Source organism: Mytilus galloprovincialis, chromosome 2 (assembly GCF_965363235.1).
Source record: "Mytilus galloprovincialis chromosome 2, xbMytGall1.hap1.1, whole genome shotgun sequence".
Classification (NCBI taxonomy): Eukaryota; Metazoa; Mollusca; class Bivalvia; order Mytilida; family Mytilidae; genus Mytilus; species Mytilus galloprovincialis.
In genome coordinates this window covers 113650446-113657463 of record NC_134839.1, presented here as the reverse complement: position 1 = coordinate 113657463, position 7018 = coordinate 113650446, and positions in this window count along the sequence as shown.

Sequence of the window (7018 nt, the reverse complement as noted above, 5' to 3'; positions counted from 1 at the left end):
GTTTATAGATAAAACTAAGAAAATAATTACAGTTGTATCGCATTTATGTATAAGAGTACAAGTAAACCAAAGTGATAAAACTGTATTAAAGAATGCCATAACTCTCTATCAAAATTAAAGAATCTTAAAGTTTGTAAGCACGCTTCTTAAATTTAAAGACTCATAACTACTACAGAAGTAGCTGATACAATTTCTTGTAGGTATGCACATCTAAATAGTATCCCATTAAATTATAAGATTCATCAAATTGTATTGTGTGGTTTCAGAGGGATTGCGATGACATGACAATGACTGATCGACGGACAGAAAGACGACAAACCAAAAACTTATAAATCCTGTTTCAAACATTCTTCAAAAGTGTCCACTAGTCTTCGAAATCAAATACATAACAAAGAGTAGCAGTTTATGGGAGTTCATTGGTTGTATTCTTCGCCGGTCAAACCAATTCATAATTCAATTGTATATTTCGATAACTATTTATGGTATTAACTAAAATCTTAATTTTTTTCAAACTGGTTAATATAAATTAAAAGTAAATAACAACTAAAACTATAGACTCCAAGGAGCCTGTGTCGCTCACATGATATTTACAATTGATGCATGAAATAATGCAACCGTTAAACTTTTTCTCTAGTTTCAGAGATACATGCCAAAAAACTGCATTTCCTCCTATGTTCTATTTTTTGCCATGTTGGGTGGCAGGCAGCGTCATCGGACACATTTTAAAAAAAAATACTCTAATGCTGATTTGTGACCAGGTTTGGTTAAATTTGTCTCAGTTAAAAGATTACAAAAATTAACGAAACATTGTTCAATTTGACTTTAAAGGACAATAACTCTTTATGGGGTCAATTGACCATTTTGGTCATGGTTGACTTATTTGTAGATCTTACTTTGCTGATTATTATTGCTGCTTACGAATTATCTATATCTATAAAATATTCAAGATAATAACCAACAAGAGGCTGTCACAACGACAGCAAACCAGATTTATTAACATTTATTTGTGTCCTGGCAATATCACAAGAACCATTACTGATGAATGGTGAAAGTGAAAATCGTCAATATCAAATTTGACCTCCATTTTGTCATCAGTATCAACATATTAAAATTTGAAAAGCTTAGATTGAATGGTTCATGAATAAATGCAACAACGTGAATGGAAACGCCATTTTACGATCTTTCAAGAACCATAACTCCTGAACGGTAAAAGTCAAAATCGTCATTATTGAACTTGACCTCTATTTTGTCATCAGTAACAACATATTAAAATTTCAAAAAAGCTTTGGTTGAATGGTTCATGAGAAAATGCACGGACACGACGGGAAACACCATTTTTCAATCTTTCAAGAACCATAACTCCTGAACGGTAAAAGTCAAAATCGTCATTATTGAACTTGGCCTCCATTTTGTCATCAGTAACAGCATATTAAAATTTCAGAAGCTTTGGTAGAACAGTTCATGCGTAAATGCACGGACACGACTGGAAACTCCATTATTCAATCTTTCAAGAACCATAACTCCTGAACTGTAAAAGTCAAAATCGCCATTATTAAATTTACCTTCGTATAGTTGTCAGTAATAACATATTAAAATTTTAAAAGCTTTTGTTGAACGGTTCATGAGTTAATGAACGGACAACATTTGATTGCCGCCCACCCGGCCGCCCGCCGTACATCCCCCAATCAATAATCGACATTTTTGTCACAAAAATCCGGTTAAAAACTGCAAAATTTCCGACTTAAAATTACCAATTCAGGGGCAGCAATCCAACAACCGGTTGTCCGATTTATCTGAAAATTTCAAGTCAGATAGATCTTGACCTGATAAACAAATTAACCCCCATGTCAGATTTGCTCTTAATAATGCTTTGGTTTCAGAGATATAAGCAAAAATCTACATTTTAACCCTATATTCTATTTTTAGCCATGGCGGCCATCTTGGTTGGTTGGTTGATATTTGTAAATGTTTTACGGCGACGACGGACGACGGACGCCAAGTGGTGAGAAAAGCTCACTTGGTCCTTTGGGTCATGTGAACTAAAAATTAATGTCTTACACTATATACAACCCTTTCAAGTATCTTGTGAATCACGTAGTCTTGTTCAAAATCAGTTTACTGGTAACAGGAATTACTATAGTGTACATCATATAAAATTATATTTAACATCAACAGTATTTCATTTTAAAAAAATCACAAAGAAGACTTAAATTAATGCCAAATAAGCTGGCACAAAAGGCTAGTTGTCAATGTATACAAACATGATTTCTCTCAAGCAATCTGTCAAGATTTTCAAAATTAATTGTCAATTCAAAACCCTTGTCCTCTAGACATGTAGTTGCCGTTTTATAGTTTTGATTGGCTATTACTGTTTGATTTCTGCAGGTCGAGTTTCATGACTGTGTAGTTAACCTTCCTTTCATCCTTGTAAATGACAAATTTTAAGGTGGCTAGGTCGGCATCATCCTGCCATACATTAATAGATAGTTTATCTTCGGCAAGTGTTTCCCCTAGGTAACGTACATCGATAAACAGGATCGGATACAGACTAATGTCGCCTTCAAAGGGCAAGAGCTTTTTGGAATTACATGCTGCAGCTGCGCAATCATGGCAAATTTTGATATACACTGACTGATTTGTATGATAATCATAGTCAAGATCACTGTACCGGACAACAAGTGTCTGTGTAAAACAGTTAAGAGGGGGTGTTGGTATCTCAGATTTGGTCATTAATGGTACTTCAGTATCTTTTAAGCCAGAATATTTCTGAATAAACCAATCTGCATGCTTTTCTGGTCTGCGTGACGAGGCATTCATTCCCACTACCATCATGTACCTATCTACCAAAATAGTTTCTGTGTTGACGTCTTTTAATTTTGTTCTAAATATGAGTGACGTGGTGCCAACTTTCTCTAAAGTCTGTGTAATCTGCAACTTTGTTCTTGTCATATGATTATATTTGAAAACTTCTGGATTCATAACCATAACTTGTCTTAATCTCACAAATATCTTGTTTTCATTACTCCATTTTTTGCCATCCATAAATACCATGGTCTCCGCAGCCTGCAACTCAGCACCGTCTAAAAAGATTGATAAATTCCATGGAGTCCAATTACCTACAATTCAGACAAATTTTGATTTTGCAATTCTTTATTTATCTTCTACATATAAAGCAATGAATTTTTAAGATCCTAATGAAGATTTTTGAATTGGCTTTGATATCAGAAATTATTTTGTTTTACCTCTTTATAAATAAGATAAATTTCGATGATAAAGAGTGTTTCTAAAATGTCCGTACCAAGTGAGGAATATGGCAGTTGTTATATCAATAAGTTCGTTTCTATGTATGTAGGCGGTTTGTTTTTGTTGTATTTCAGTGTTCCTGTTGTTCGTTTGTATTCTTTTTTTTTTACTTTTTTTTTTCTTCATGAATTTATAAGTATCAACATATATTTATCTTGTGGCAAAATAAGCAAGCAAATGAAATAAATAAGCATAATAAGCATTCTATGAATTAACACTTAGAAATCTATGGATTAAGTATAGTAATAACATTTTCATTCATCATAGTAAAATACAATACTATACAATACAATACAATATTTTTATTTTCCAAATTAAAGGGCCCATTAAGAGCATAACATTAATTACAACATGACATAAACATTACAGAGTGATTAAAGAAACATAAAATAATAATTGAAATTCAAATGCATGAAGAAAGGATCAGTGGTCAAGGGGAGATAATTTTGATATATTTTAGAGTATCTAACTAATTTTCTGATTTTCTTAGTTGCAGGCCTTTATCCAGGTATGCATATAAAATAGATAAAAATCTGCTATCTTCATTAATCATGATCCATGAAAAAAGATCATTTATATTTAAACTATCTAAACTGGGGTATTTTTTTTTTATATAATCAGTGATATCTCTGAGGTTATTGTAAATAGGGCATTCCAGAAGAAAGTGCATTTCATTTTCAATACAATTTGTATTACAATATAAACATATCCTCTCATGTCGAGGTAATATTTCATATTTACCACATACATTGGTAATTCGTTCATGTCTGCCAGTTTCTATTCTTAAACAGTGATTGCTAAGTCTGTATTTTGTTAACAAATGTTTTTGTGGGTGCTTTAAATCTAAATAATTTTCATAGTCAAATGACTTTTTGAATGAAAAATAAGTGTCCAATTTGCCTTGATTCTGTAAATAAAAATCTCGCATTTTCTCCCAATCATTTTGAAAATTTAATTTGAGCTGTTTTTTCAATAAGTTTTTAAATTTATTTTTTCCTAGATTTTTACATATATTTAGGTCAATACCCAATTTTTCACTGTAGAAAATGATATTAGAGAGCCATGAATTATTGGAACTGGTTTGACCTTTACTTTCTATCATTTTTAACTCAGCATAAGCATTTTTCAATAAATCAGATGGAGAATTCTCTAGTCTATGCCAATACATAAACATATGTGTTAGCAAATTTATATAAAGAGGATATCTACCCAATTCAGACAGGGTAATAATAGTGCGAGAAATATATGAGCATACATATGGTATGGTATAACAGTGTACAAATAATTTCAAATGCTCATATACATACATGTATCAATTCAATCAATAACCTTAGCCCAGGGGTTCCAGTACAAGTTGTGTTCTTCCACACTTAAGTATTTTGAAGAAATATGTTTCTCTAAAATCAAGTTTTCTTTTATGTAATTTTGAAGACCTTTTATATTAGGTTTTATATCTTGCATCTTACATCTGTAAATAAAGAACTTCGGCAGTAATATAACTTTATAATTCTTCATGAAATTCGGGTTTATAATTTTCATAGAGGCCAAAAATGACAATTTTCAAATTAAGTTGAATTTCGATAAGAACCTTATCGAAAATCCATGAATTTAGATTGTGCCAAATGTCGGCTACAATATGACAACCCCAAAGTAAATGTTCTATAGTTTCAGGCTCTTTCTTAATGTTAAATGGTATAATAGCCTGATGTTTTTTTTCTCTTTCAGAGTTGATTCCAATGTCTTGTAGCCACTTTTTTTTTAGTGCTAATGTAAATCCATAAAACTAAGAAACATGGGTTTGAAATTATACATAATTTCAAAATTATCATACGTTAATATATCTCCCATGTTCATCTAACAGGTCATTTACAGTCCATACCCCATGATGTGCCCAATTTTTATAGTAAACGCTGACATTATCAATTTTATAATCCTGGTACTTTTGATAACTATTAATATGTTCGTTATGCCATATAGATGTAGAAATGACTTCCTCAAAATAAAATGGATGTCTGAGTTTTGACATAGTTTTCCAGGCATGAAAAACTTCATCCCGAAATTTGTTTTTTGATTTTTTAATAATTCCAAAATAAGCCAACTCTGTAAAATTTATATTTTGGGTGGAGGTAAATAATTGAATCCATTTCGATTTTGACTTAAACAATCTTCTAACCCAAGTAAGTTTTAACCCTTGTATAAAATTTCTCAAATTAATAATTTTTAGGCCCCCTCGGAAGTATTCCTGACATAGAAGATCCCGCTTTATTTTGACAGGCTTATCATCCCAAATGAATGAATAAATTTTACTATTAAGTTGACTTATCATATTATCATCTGGACCTGGGATGGACAGGTACAGATGATTAAATTTTGATATAATTAATGACTAAAAATAATTGTTATTTTACCAAACGGGGTAAGCGACTGTTTTGACCATTTTTGTAATATTTTTTTATATTTCTTGTATTCGAGGAGCATAATTTAGATTTAACATTCTATCTAAATCAACACAGAAAGTGATGATACCCAATCGTTTGTATTCTACTTCTAGTTGATGTACCGCGGTTTTGTTTTCTCTCAATCGATTTATGACTTTTGAACACTGGTAAACTACTGTTGCCTATATTTGCTTCACCTATAATCCTATCAAAAATCAACTTTAGAATACTCAATCTTACACAAACACAAGATAAGTTTAGCTTTGCTTTCAACTCATATGGATAAATATAAGGCATTGATAAATATATGTATATGATCAAAAGTGTTACATTGTTACATAAGCTAGCTTTAGTGTGTTCAAATACCTACCTTCTGGTCACAGTTAAATGGTATACCATAATTCTGTATACATTGTTCTTACCTGACCGATCGTCATAGTTAAATGGTACACCATAAGCTAATACTTCAATACAGGTCGTTTCGTCCCTAACCAATTGTTGAGCCATGATAATTCTGTTTTAAATTCTGTAAAACAGAACATATATTATTAATGTTTATGCATCGTACTTATCTTTATCGTAAGATTATGGAGGTTTCTTTTGTTGTAAAATATAAGTAAACTAACATAAATGCTGTCTTATGATGATTGCCAATATTACAATATTACCAAAATGACGCAGATAGTAGCAGCTATAGGTTACCGTGCTACCTTTAACAATGAGAAAACTCAAACTACATAGCAAGCAAATAACAATAAACGAAAAACAAATCTGATATACAGCAACAAACTATAACAGCTGAGTTACAGGATTCTAACTGTGGACAAGATCATACAGTACGCATGTCTTTCATATATATTAGTTTTTGTCGCAAATTGGTTATTTTATAAATGAAGCCATTAATAGTTATCCCGTTTGAATATGTTACGCATTTTTATACCGGGGTCTTTTATAGTTGCATACAGACTATGCAGTTCCAAATAAAAGAAGACCCTCCTTGTTTCCCCTAAGCCTTTTATTTTTGTATTAAATGAACGTTTTTCTAGTCCGTAAAATGCCAATTAAGGTATAACATGAGTCTCTATATAAATAAGACAGTTTCTTTTTTGTGGTTTTCTCTGACCAATCAAAGTGTGTTGTGAAGAAAGTGTATAGATTGTCGCCTTTTTAAATGCACATCCCAATTTATGTGTTTGGTTAAACTTTTGTACGGGTAGATACCAAACATTTCTCTATTGACCTTCTATATCCGGGGTTACCTTATAGCTTGAAAACAT